The 13,968-nt window shown below is 40.3% G+C and overlaps 1 protein-coding gene and 2 long non-coding RNA genes across 3 annotated transcripts in view; 1 reads left to right on the top strand and 2 right to left on the bottom strand.

Annotated features, from left to right (window-relative positions):
• Nucleotides 1-13,968, bottom strand: part of LOC311578682 (uncharacterized protein) — a 240,209-nt gene that overhangs the window by 49,339 nt on the left and 176,902 nt on the right. The gene's annotated exons all lie outside the window — the stretch shown is intronic.
• LOC311578889 overlaps nucleotides 1-13,968 on the bottom strand; it is a 28,484-nt gene that overhangs the window by 10,291 nt on the left and 4,225 nt on the right. The window contains exon 2 of the long non-coding RNA XR_014772994.1: nucleotides 1,004-1,180. This is a non-coding gene — a long non-coding RNA (uncharacterized lncRNA). The remainder of the gene's footprint in view (nucleotides 1-1,003; nucleotides 1,181-13,968) is intronic.
• LOC311609570 lies at nucleotides 8,559-12,004 on the top strand. Its single transcript, XR_014783446.1, has 3 exons — nucleotides 8,559-8,655; nucleotides 8,755-8,801; nucleotides 11,535-12,004. It is a non-coding gene; the product is annotated as an uncharacterized lncRNA (long non-coding RNA).

The raw sequence follows: 13,968 nt of genomic DNA on the forward strand, positions 1-13,968 counted from the left end.
CAAAACAAGCAAGAAAATCTTATTTCCTTAGAATACAAATACTGGCAAATTCCCAGATGAAGAGAAACACATGGGCTCACACCCCTACAGCCACATTTCTCTAACCCCCCACTCCAATCTGCAGACATATCAGAGTCAATTTAACTAAACTGTATGAGATCAAAGAAGAGCCCTGAAGAGTGTGAAGTCGGGCTTCAAATATCAGCTAAGCGCAGTTTGGTTACAGAAAGGAAAGCAAGCCTCCTGGAGTGAGACATCTTTCTTGTCCAGACTTTCAAAGAGTGTTATTCATTACTAAGTTTATGGTACCCACACTGGGAGTACAGTTCATGACTTCAGAATGTCTGCCCAGTTTACAGGGACACTCTCTTGTCAGTGCTTTTTCACTTGGTGAATATAAACTAGCCAGTCTGGAACTGGGCTTGGTTACAGGATGACTGTAAACACTTATTCTGGACCCCAGGACATTTGAAATTCTCGCTTTAGTTTCCCTGTTAGGAAGACAATTTATTTTGAGTTATACATGTGAAACTCATTTAAAATTAGGTCACTTAACTTACCCATTTAAGCAAAGTCGGCAGAGGCAGAAAACGTGGTGGCATTTTAATACCAAGCAAGAAAGATGAAACTTCAGACCATGGTTTAGTATCATACAAAGTGATGTGAAAAGAAATGAAAGTGGATCCAGTACCTTCACATGTATCAATAACTCTTGTATTCAAGTTCCAGATCATAAAACGAGGGCTGAGCAGCACGGAGCAGCCAGTAGTTGCACTTGCTCCCAGCCTCAAGACCTGAGTTCATTGATTGAGGACCACATGACAGAAGGAGAGAACTGATTCTATCAACTTGTCCCTACTTCTACACACATACCCTGGTGCACACACACATACACACACACACACACACACACACACACACACGTAAATAAATACATATATAAATATAATTTTAATTTAAAGTGGGAATAGAGTGACAAAGACCTCTACATTCTATCACTTACTTGATCGATGAGCATGCTCAGAAGACAGACTCTGCACAAGCCAGCAGTCTCAGGAATGGTTTGAAATTGAGAACTCTGAATTGTTGCACTCTTGGGTGGGCTCTCAGAAGCCTTAGGAAGCCCACAGAGGGAAGGTGTGATTGTGTAAACCTTTTGGAATTTCATAAATGCAGGAGGCTGAGGTAGAAGGAAAAGAAAAGGAAACAAATAGATATACTCAAACGAGAATTTAGTCTGTCTTAAACCTAAAAGAAATTAGCAAAAAACAAACAAACAAAAAACATAGTAACGGGCCAAGTATTATGAGTATACAAGAACTTAAGTTCTTTTTTGACATATTTAACATTCTTTAAAGTCACCTGGGTAGAAATAAGAGAAATTTGTTCATCTATTAAGATACAAACCAGCAGTTCATGGGTGGATAAAAGTCAGTTCTGAGTAATTCATGTTTTATAAGACTACTTAAACTAAACCATTATACACCTTCCTAATTCATATGATGAAAATGCCTCCTGCTTCAGACTTCAGCCCACTTACCACTATCCCGAATCTGAGAATGTCAGAGCAAAGCATGCACAGGGAAGGGTTGTCTATACTGACACATCACTCATGGGTGACATTAGTGAAGAGAAGAACGAGGTAGCATTTAAGTCAATGAAAGCACATATATATTCCCAAGTCAAGGCCAAACACAAGTCCCCTTCTGTTTGAGAGTAAAATGTTCATTAGAAAGACAGACTCCATATTTTCTCACCAAGGTAAAGAAAGGCTGGAGCACCAAGGCATCAGACTTCTCAGGAAAAACAATGACCCAGCTCCAGCAGCCTCCAGCCAGCACAGCATTTTTCTTATTTACAATATATATATATATATATATATATATATATATATATATATATATATATATATATATCCTCTTAATTAAATAAATGCGTGCACATCACAATTTCAATACTTACTCAAGTTAAACATGTTAGGATTTGTTAAAATCCTAACAACACTCACTCTAGATATTCCTAAAGTTTGTCCTCCACTGCTTCCCTTTCTGCTCCCTGCTACTCAGCTGCCCTGGAGCTTTCCATACCTGTAAGGAGGTCAGAATCTCTAAACCACACATAATGAATTCCACCTCTAGAGAGAGTTCTCTGTCCCCACAAACATACTGTTAAAGTATTTAGCCACTCAATTTTGTAACACAGGCTGCAGACTAAATATACAAGTCAGGATATTTCTTACCATAGTTTTCAGATTCTTTTCTATTTTTATCTATGCATGTGTGTGTGTGTGTGTGTGTGTGTGTGTGTGTGTGTGTGCATACATGGGTGTGCACATGTGTGTGTATACATGCATGCACATGCCTGTGTGTGCATACATGCATGTGCGTGTGTGTGCATGCATGCATGTTCATGTGTGTGTGTGTGTGTTTGTGGTGCTTGAATGTTCAACAAAAGTTACTTATGAATTCCATATTTGAGACAGTTTCTAGTCTCTGGAAGTGGATCACAACTCACGGTTGTTGACTGTGGATGAAGTTTAATGACAGAATACTTTCCTAACATGAGCAAGGTCCTGGGCTCCACCCCAGAACTGCAAAACAATATACAAAATCTCAATGTTGTTCCTGAGGCTATACAGTCTAATGAAAGAGATATGTGCCAAATTTTATATTTTAAAGTTTTTGAAAAAGCTTGTGGAGGAAGAGACAGATGCTAAAAGCAACAACAACAATTTAGTGATATCCAGGACTCAGGAGGCAGAGGCTGGAATGTCATGGGTTTGAGGCTAGCCTGGGCTAGATTGAAAGAAGCCGTTACAAAAGGAAAGGCATGCCAAGTGGCCTGTTCATTCTGTGAGGAGACTTAAAGAATAACTACACAAGAAAGTGTCCGGTGGGGAGGGGGATACATGCCAGGCAGTGGGACGAGCATATAGTAAGTACACTGAAGAAGCTCGCCTGCCTCAGCTGCCCTCAAAGACAATGAGTTTAGATTTAATGCAGAATGTTAAGCAGGCAAGCAGCACAGCAATGCCCACACTGGGAAGCAGCTGTGGTAGCTGCTGTATACACAACTGAATGAAGGACGCTACAGCAGACAGGGACCCCAGTCAGGAAGCCCTCACAGCAATGAAGGAAAAGACAATGTCAGTGGAACGGAGGTAGGAAAGAATAACAGGGTTGGTTATTCTTCATTTCTTCATGTTATGCTTTTTTCAAACGAAAATAGAGGGTTTGAGAGATGGTTCAGAGGTTAAGAGCACTGCCTGCTCGTCTAAAGGTGCTGAGTTCAATTCCCAGCAGCCACATGGCGGCTCACAACATCTATAATGAGATCTGGTGCCATCTTCCGGGCTTGCGGGTGTACATGCAGGCAAAACATTGTAAACATAATAAATAAATAAATATTTTTTTAAAATGGGGTTGGGGTTGGGAGGAAACAAGAAATGGAGACAAGCAAGGATATCCAGAGAAGAAAAAAGATAGAAGAAGGAAGAGGAGGGGAGAGATAGGGGGAGGGAGAAGGAGAAGAAAAAAGATAGAGGAGGAGAAAGAGGAAGAGGAAGAGGAAGAGGAAGAGGAGGAAGAAAAAGAAGAGGAGGAGGAGACTGCTCATATTCTCTCCAATGTGCCAGACTTTGGAAGTCACCACTCTCATTCCTGCTAGAAGGAAAAGTTGTGTAAGCTGGGAACCAGTGGTTTTTCTGGAAACCATTACTAATTGAGGTCTTGGGGAAACTTCTCTGCTTCCAGACCCTGAGGGCAGGTGCATTCAGACAGAGACAGGATTGCTTTCCTGAAGCAGCAGCTTCTAAGTCACACGCTAGCAGAAACACTTAAATGGCCATTTTAATCAACTGCAGGTAGCTGAATATTAAGTAGAATGAGAGGAAGCAAGTCGTGTGGACTGCTGTCTCAGGGAGGTACCTTACATCTTTTTGGCCAGTGGAATCCACGAGTTGTCTTGTCCATCCTAGATGCTAGAATATGGTGACACCTTTACAGCCTTTTACTGATTACAAAAATAAGACCTGTTTGTGATGAAAACCCACGTGAGAACAGAAATGTCCTCCACTGTCCCTACATGTGCTGTCCACAGGGAAGCCAGGGGACACTGGAATGCTGTTCATGGCATGGGATTGCCATCAGGGACTGGGGAGGTATTAGTACCTGCCTTCTTTCTGTGGGTATTGAAAGCTTCCTTAAGGAAATTGACAAAGTTCTCAAAGACAACATCAAGGAGAGTGCTCTCATAGTTCTGAGATGTGGAAAAAGAAATATCCTTGTGAAGTATATGAAGCCTCTTATCCAGCAGAGCCTCCTCAGAGTGAAGAGAAGCCCATCATCCCATCCTTGGGGCAAAGAGCAGCCATCATCCCAGCAGTCTGAGAGTAAAGAAACAGTAGCCCATGCTCCTTATCTGTCTCACACAAAGACATAATTAAACAACTAAAAGGCAGTCTAGACTTTAAGAGAACGATTGCAACGACCATCAGAGGGAACGGGAGAAGGCCAATGCATCTCTGAGAGATTGAGAGAGCATGAGTAGGGCTGGGACACCTACCTGCCCAGCATGCCCACCATGGTTCAGCCCTCAGCATCAGTGCAGACAAGTGATGTAAATAATACGAGTAGCCCTACCAGTCAGTTTACTCATATTAAAACTCCATCAGGATTCTACCCAACAATAGCGGAATACACATCAAAACAGAGAAATCTGGTAGCCCAAAACATACCTTGATAGGTTAGAAATAATATTATGCAATATTATCAAACAAGAGTGGGATCAAAATAGAAAGCAGTTGCAGAAACTTAATAGCAAATTCTCTAGTACCTAAAAATGAAATAAAGTGTTTCTAAATTATCCATAGGTCAAAAGAATCACTCAATAAAAATAAAATTATGTGTAAATTAAATAAAAGTTAAGCACAACTTATCAGAATTCATAAATTATAAAAAAATTACTTAGGAGGAAATGGATATCAATAAACACACAAGAAATTTAAAATTTGAAAGTCAATTATCCATCCTCTTTTTTAGAGATAAAAGATAAAATTGAGAATAAAATGAACAGAAAAAACAATAAATCATAGCAAAAAATGTGAAATTATATGAAACCAAAGACTAATTCTTTTTGGGGAGATGCATAACATTAATAAACCTCCTTCTAGGCTACTCAAGAAGAACAAATTCACAGGATATAAAATAAAAAAAAACATCACTAATACGGAAGTGTGAACAATGAAAAAATACTACAAGCAACTATAAAATAATTCTACATCCACAATTCTAACACAGTAAGCAATTTGAACCTATTTCTTTAGCCATCCTAACTATACAATGCATACAGGGTAAAGAGACATCGTGAATTCCTTTACTGAACTAAAGAGGTTAAATGATATTTAATAAGTTTTCTGCAATTTATTATATGTGTTTAAGACTTCTATATGAAATGTGTAATAACCTTTTCCAAGGTGTCCAGAAGAGTTGCCAGTGAATTCTATCCAGCATCTAAGGAAGAGATAATGGAAATTCCTCATAGTCTCTTCTAAAAAAAAAAATAAAAGCAGAAAGACTTCCAAACTGATTCTGGGGTCAGCCCTGCCTTGTGAAAACACCAGAGAAAGAAAAAAATAGCTATGAGCCACAATTTCTCACTAGCATAGATATAAAAATACCCCCAAACTAACAAATCTCATTCAACCATGCATAAAAAAAGTGCTTTCAAACTAAATGAAAGAGGGCCTATGGAATATTTTAAAAATTGGATTCCACAAAGAAAGTCAACTTTGCTCAAAATGTGTAAATCTGCTCCAGCATTAGAAAATCAAGCAACATAACCCACTATAAGTTATATATAAATCTATGTGTGTATGTATGCATGTATGTGTACATACATTCATGTGTGTGTGTGTCTATGTATGTATGTATGTGTTTATACATTCATATGTGTGTGTGTATGCTTTCAAAGGTAATATATCAACTCATCCCAAAGTGTCTGTGCCCTATCTGCATAAGCCACAACACATATATAATGTTAAAGAGTTGTTTGCACAATTTTACTAAGTGTAAATATATTGAAGGGCCTTTAAATGTTAGTCCTAAAATTTTTGGACTGAAACTCAAGTGTGGTACGTTTGTTTCTTCTGTGTTTCTCCCTGCTCATTCTGTACTAAAAGAAAAATTTCCTGCTGCTCTTGGACACGTAAAGACTGTGTCCTCTCTGAAAACACTGCCATGCCCTCCACCTGGAGAAGTCTTGGCCAGACATCATATATTCACCCCCACCTCTCTTAACTCTTTGTGCAAATATCAACAGGAAGGTGACCCTAACCACCCTATGGAAAGATGGAACCTGCCTGTCAGTCTTCATTTCCACATGAAAGACATTCCCCTGTATTTTATAACTTACTTATCCACTGTGTTAGTCTGCTTCACACTAGTATAATTAATGCTTGGGATGATCAACTTTTGATGAGAAAAGATGTTGGTTCGTGGTTTAGATCTTTCAGTTCATAGTCAGCTGTTCTGTAACTTTGCACAAAGTCACACATGATGGTTGGGCATCAAGCAGAGCAAATTCTCCACCTAATTACTGAGAGAGAGAGAGAGAGAGAGAGAGAGAGAGAGAGAGAGAGAGAGAGAGAACCAAGAGCCAAAGTCCTTCAAAATGTCAGTACCAAAAACTACCTCTCCTGCTCCCTCCCTCCATCTCTGTCTCTGTCTCTGTCTCTGTCTCTCTGTCTCTCTGTCTCTCTGTCTCTGTCTCTCTCTCTCTCTCTCTCTCTCTCTCTCTCTCTCTCTCTCTCTCTCTCTCTCTCTATCCCTCTCTCTCTCATACACACAAACACATACAACACACATGTGCATGCATGCACACACAAACATGCATTCACAGCCATAGGTAGAAAAGCTGAGTAGCTCAGTATTATGTGCAGTTGGATTCATCTCGATTAAGGTTGTGATCTTACACTGGATTGTGGCTTTGGAAAGAGGAAGCGTACCAGCTGGACGTGTGATGATGCTAAAGTTTGGAATTTGTTCTCAGTCCACATCTTACAGAGAACAATGTGTTCTTGGCACTAGGTTCCTTGCCTGTGATGGAAAGCAGGAAGGATAACACAGCAGCAGTCTTGCCAAGCTGACCAGGATGGCCCTGACCAAAAGCAGAGGGGAAAAGTTCATCTACTATACCCTAAAATTAATATCACTCAGGCAAAAATGTGTTACAAGAAATACAATAATACTGAAAATCCTACAAATTTATTTTAAAGGAATAATACGGAGGCTGAAATCAGTATTTTTATCTCATACATCATATAGTAATTTTACAAATAACGAGGAATGCCACAAAGCTTACTTAATACATCTACAAGGATGGAAAGCATACCAAGTATGTTCTCTGATCACAGTGAGTATTAAATAGAAATCAACCACACAGAGAAATTTGGCAATGCATAAATATTTGGGAATTAAACAACAGATTTTTAAATAACCCATGGGTCAGAGAATAAGTTAAATGAGAAATTAGAAAGTATTCTCATTTATCTGGAAATAAATTTACACAGGACAAATACCAAAGCAAACTTGAAATATTTACAAATTAGCATCACAAACAATAGCTAACATGTGTGGCATGTTTATTATGTGTCTGGTGTTTTTCACATACTGTCTTCTTTAGCACACTTTGCATATCTAAAAAATGTACATAGGTTTTTAACCCATTGAAAGTTATTCCCATTGAAGCACAGGCCTCACCCCAAGGAAGTGATGAAGAAAAATTTCAAGACACGTCTGCGTGACTCAAAATTCTTGTTTTCGATCAATATAACATGCTTCAAAAAGTACAACATTTAGGCTTATTACTTAATTTTACTCAACACTCTGTAAATACCTGAAAACACACCACCAAACTAGGAGTGGCACTTTGTTTCAAGAAGGTACCCTTTAATTTTAAACCTTCATTTTCCTGAGTATGAGGCTCTGGCAAATAATTGGTGAGAATGAGTAGAAAGAGGTGGAAAGGAGTTTATGGAAATACACATACACATACACACACACACACACACACACACACACACAGAAACACAAACACACACAGACACAGACACACAGACACACACATGTACACACAGACACACACAAGAGAGACATATATACTCACACACCCACATTTACAAACACACACAAACACACACACACACACACACACACACACACACAGAAACACAAACACACACAGACACACAGACACACACATGTACACACAGACACACACAAGAGAGACATATATACTCACACACCCACATTTACAAACACACACAAACACACACACACACACACACACACACTAAATTTCCCAGTTAAAGAGAAAACATTTTTCTCAGATTTATTTCAAGGTATCTTAGAATAAAGGAGTATTTATTGGAAAGCCCTTGTCCATAGCAGATGGAGGTAAATAAGCAATTCTGTACCCTTAGATACACTATTCTAGAATCAGGTAACAGAACAGAATCACTAACTTGGAACAGGTTTCCTTAGAATGGATTCTGAGGTAAGGAATTGTTGTCTTTATGTCTATATAGCTTTACATCAGCAACAGAAGCTGACGTCATCTGAGAGGAGGGAGCCTCAATTAAGTAAATGTCTCCATAAGGTCAGGTTGTAGGCAAGCCTGTAGAGCATTTTCTTTTTTCTTTTCTTTTCTTTTCTTTTTTTTTTTTTGAAAATAAAGTAATTTTAATTTTTTTTACAGTTTTTGAATTGTCAATGACAGTCATTACAGTCCTACAAATAATACTTGTGAGTATTAAATAGGACTTAAGACATTAAATCTTAATTTCTAGTTTTTTGGAAATTTGGAAGCAAAAAGTAATTGGTGTTATGATGTGTGAATCATAACTATGCATATGTACATGTATATCTGTGTGTGACACAATTATATTTTAAATTTACATTTTTTGTCATAAGTGAAAATCAAGAAACACAAATGACAGTATATAATTAGATTAAATTCGTAATCTTAAAATACAAGTATATATAATTTTTAGATTTGCCCTATAATAGTGATCCTATATCCAGAGAAACTATCAATAACCATTGACAGAGCATTTTCTTAATTAGTAATTTGGGATGTGGGAGGGACCAGCCCACTGTGGCTGGGGCCATCCCTAACCTGGTGGAAGGACAGGAGGAACACAGGCCAGTAAGAACCACCCCTCCAAGACCTCTGTGTCAGTTCCTGCCTCCAGGTTCCTGCCCTGTTTGAGGCCCTGTCATGGCTTCCTTTGGTACTGAACTTTGATGTGGAAGTGTAAACACCAAATGAACCCTTTTCTCCCTAACTTGCTTTTTTGCTCGTGGTGTTTTATTACAGCTGTAGAAACCCTCACTAAGACAGCTGTGTAGAACGTTTATCAGAAAGCCCCCAGGGGGACTGCAGACAAGAGAACGCTGACCTTTCTCAGTCCTGATGAGGAAGCATTTGTTTGTCTTTCACCAAACAACCTTATGCTAAAAATTTTTTTTACGCAAAGAAATGTCTGTTTCTACATAATAAATGCCAGTAAATCAGAGGCCTGCCTGCTGCCTTTCGGGCAGGCAATCAGACACCACTATAAAGAGCAAGTTTGTGCATTCTGAAGAGAGCTGGGACCGGAGGTGCAACATCAGTGAGGAACCAACCTGGGGCCACAGTGATGGCTGAGCCTGTGCTGCCACCGAGGGCCATGTGGACCTCCACAGTGTGGCCTGCTACCTGACGCGATGTTGATGCCCCAGGGCTGTGCAGGCCTAACCCGACTCCCTGTGCCTGGACAGGGTGGGAGAGCTGGCCCTGGTGACCTGGGTGTGGGAAAGCTGACAGGCAGGCTGACCAACTCAGCTTCCACGTAGGCCCAGATCGAGGGCTTTGAGCTGCTCCACCCCTAACACCTACACCATTCATGAACTGCTGGGGCACTTGAAGGGGCTGGCCCTGCAGAGCCAGAGCTGCAGGGTCTACAGGACTCAGTGCAACAGGACATCTGTGAGAAGTCAGGGTGAGGATCCCATACAGAGAGTATAGCAAAGAGAGAGTCCCTGAACCCAAGCAAGGACTCGTTTGCAAGTTATTTCGGCAAAAGGTTGTGCTGCATGACACACCATGACACACCACAGCTTCCACAGTGGGATGTTTTTGGTTGGTTGTTTGGTTGGTTGGTTTTATTTTCGGGGAAGGGTCACAGGGGTGGAGGACAGATGCGGAAGGAATGGGAAATGAGTAAGGTTGGGATATATGACGTGGAATTCACAAAGGATCAATAAAGATTATGGGAAAGAGAAGCCAGTAAGCCAGCGTAGGAAGAAGTTGACTTTTGGACATAAGCGAAGTGCACACGATCCCATTCATGAAAGGTTACAGTGACGCCAATAGCAGATTTTCTAAAGGCTCTAGTGCACTAAAATAGCTTTTATCCGATCTACTTTTCCATCTTTGGAGCTCTTCTGTGGGAAATGTATTCTCAAAGAAGAAGGTTTTAGAAAGCTCATTTTCAACAGCATTGACAAAGGAAATAAATTTGTTATGACAAACATGGAGTGTGGAAGGAAAGAACGCAATGACAGGTCTATAAATTCAGACTTCAATTGAATTTTCATAAAATTTACATTACAATTTGAGATTGGATTTATGCAACAGTAAATGGGGAAAAAAAATCCTCAAATCGTATGTGATATTTCAACTCCTTTGCCGATGCATACCAGGTCAGCCCTGAGTCCCAGAGTTGTGTGTCTAGCTTTCTGTCAACCATCCATTCTGACGTTCCACATGCATCTGGAAACTGGTGAATTCCAGCAGAGTAACCACAACATCTTCACATCCAAGCATGACTTTTCTCCAAGGTTTCCCACTTTTACCAACAAGCCACCCTACACTGACTGGGCCAAAAGTGTCTCTCCTCTATCTCCACAGGATGGATTTCTCTACTGTCTCTTGTTCTCATGGTCCTGACTGTTATGGCTATGAGTTAAAGTTTGGTTTCACAATTTTTGGTCACACTGATTTCTTCAGAAGTCATATTCTCACCTAGAGAGTTGAGGTCTTCCCCATACAAATTTAAAATTAAGAATGAACTTTGAGCAGACCGGTACAGTGGCACAAGCCTATAATCCCAATACTCAGAGAGGCAGAGGCAGGTGGACCTCTGTGAGTTGCTAGTCTACAAATCCAGTCCAGGACAGCCAAGATTACACAGAGAAACGCTGTCTCAAAAAACTAAAAATAAAAAATAAACCTTGTAACATCTGATCGGTTATAGGGCAGCACTGCTTCCTACCACTGATTAGAGACAGAAGAGAAGAGGAGACAGGAGGAAAGTGGAAGGGAGGGGAGCAGGGAGAGAAGGAGGGAGAAGAGGAGAGAGTGACCTGCCTTAGCATTCTAATTTTCATTTTCATTTCAGTTAATGTCCATAGATTCCATCACCTTAGCATTTCTGTATCTATAATAGAAATAACGTAATATAAATAACCTCTACCTCTTGTTTACTTCTGCAGCTGTAACCAAAGGAGTCCTAATGAAGAAATATTTGGTTCTGATTCTACATACCGACTAGTGATCTCCAACTGCGTTCCTCTGTTCCACAAGCTGTACCTGGAAGCTGCATAGAGGCTGTTGCCCGTGGCGACACACTGAACCTCAGCCTCAGTTTCCTCCTTTATCTACTAGGAGAGCAATAGCTCTATCAGATGTCATCATCAGACAACATCAGACCCAGGCAAAGGATCTCATGTGATCAGGTACACAAGATCATCAGGTGCCTTGGGAACCGCAATACTATTCTGTTTCTATAAAGATGAAATTTTGGCACTCTGGCCCTTTGCTATTTTTGTAATCTCCAGGTTAAGAGTGTTCCAGTCTGACTTTCATCTCCTAAACCTGGCCTTACTAATAAAGTCTGTGCTAGCATATTCCCAAGTCAGTGGGCTCCAGACCGTGGAAGTACTGCACTGAAGAAGGCAACCAAACACCAATTCATCCACCTCAACACCAAGTCTGCTGAGGTCCTTCTCTCTGCAGTTTTGTGCAAAGCTTTCTTTCCCCAGATGCTACCAAAGGCCAAGATTTTCTCATTCATTTGCTTTTTCTTCCAGACCAACTTACATATCTGTGCTGTGTGTGTCTGTGTGTGTGTTTACTTTAGTATAACATATATGCTGATCTTTAGACTGATATGTTTCTGTCATCAGTAATCTGTCATCAGATAACATTTTCCTATTTTTCTGGATACCCTCTTATTTTAGATCCAGTGGTGAATAAGATTATTTCAGAGCTCTTCTCCACACCTTAGAAGTCCGACCAGTCAGACACAAACATTTTTTCTAACCTTCCTTTTCCTTCCCTTGCCAACCTGAGTTTTGCTTGTTTGGTTGGTAGGTTCTTATTTTTTGATACATGGGATAGCCCCATCAATCTGTCAGCACAAAACTCCCTTATTCAGTTAGGGAAGAGAAGGCTAGGGTCTATGTATGGTAGCCATCCACACATAATGAGGAGGTAGCCATGGCTGTAATCTACTCTCATAATTTGGCTTATGAAGAATCCATGGGCTCACAGAGCCAAGTTGCTGAAGATGGTTTTAGAGATTACTGGCTTACTAGCATTGAATGTGTCTGCAAATCTACAAAACATGACTGACCTATGCTTGGATAATACTATTGCCAACATCCACTCCACCCCACATGTCAGCTTTTCACTATCACACTATAAGTGAATAGCAATCCAAAAGCCAATCATGTGTTTACTAAGCAGCCAGGCAATACACTTGCTTAATATACTCATTCTTTCCTACGAACCTGATTGGTTTCTTCTTTTCTTTCAAGTCTAATGACTTTTGTCTCTGGGATATGTTTTAGCCACAGCTTTCATGGGAAAAAAAGTGGAGACTTGTACAGATTTCAGATTACCAACCAAAGCACGTAATTCATCACTAAGTACAAACTTAGCCTGTCATCTTAATGTGCAGCTTACTTAAAACAAGAACAACCATGGTATACATTAACTGCAAAGGGTTACTGCATCTCTAGAGCAGGGTGGCTGTACACAGTTTATTAACAGCAGGTTTCTGGCTCCCAAATGGTGTGTTACTGATTGTAAAACGATTCAACTGCAATCATGGTGCTGCAGTACATAGAGCGATGCACATTAAGTAGATGATGGAATTTTCCGGTATGGATAAACAGTACAAATGTAAACACTGAGAAGGCCCCCAGTCTGATCCAAGTAAATATCACACTGATTCTCTATAAGGAACTTTGGTGTTCAGGGAAAACCTAAGGGTTGCAATGTAACATTCAATCTTATTTCTGGAGTACATATCCAAAGGTAAAGCACAGTGTTCTGCAAAAATTCCACTTACCCTCTACTCTGAAAGTACCCAGTCGTTTGTGATGCTTTGGAGAAATCTTTTAAAAATTTTATTTATTTATTCACTTTACCTCCTGATTGTAGCCTCCCTTTTCTCCTCCCAGTGCCCCCACCTTGCACACCTTTCCCCCACATTCTCCCCTCTCCTTTCCCTCAGTGAAGGGGGAGATTCCCCACAGGTACATACCCTCGCTGGCACAGGATGTAGCTGCAGAACTGAGCACGTCGTCCCCCACTGAGGCCAGACAAGGCAGCCCAGTGAAGGGAACAGGATCCAAAGGCAGGCAGCAGCTGGAGAAATCTTTTAAATCAAGGAAGTTGGAAGCAGCTTTCAAATTTTAAAAAAAAATCACTTATTTAAGTTATTGTTTCCTAGAAGGCTGGGTTGCTATACTTGATTTCTGGTTATGCAACTCAAAAGCTTGCCTCTAGTTGGAGCTGGTTTCCTCTGATCGTAACAGAAGCCAATCTGTCCTTCGAACAGCAGCAGCTGTGGACGAAGGGTTAGTTCAAGAACCCCTACTCTGATCTAACCAATAGACAGGACATTCTCCACAGTTACGT

This window comes from Acomys minous (assembly GCF_964271855.1).
Source record: "Acomys minous genome assembly, chromosome: 12".
Classification (NCBI taxonomy): Eukaryota; Metazoa; Chordata; class Mammalia; order Rodentia; family Muridae; genus Acomys; species Acomys minous.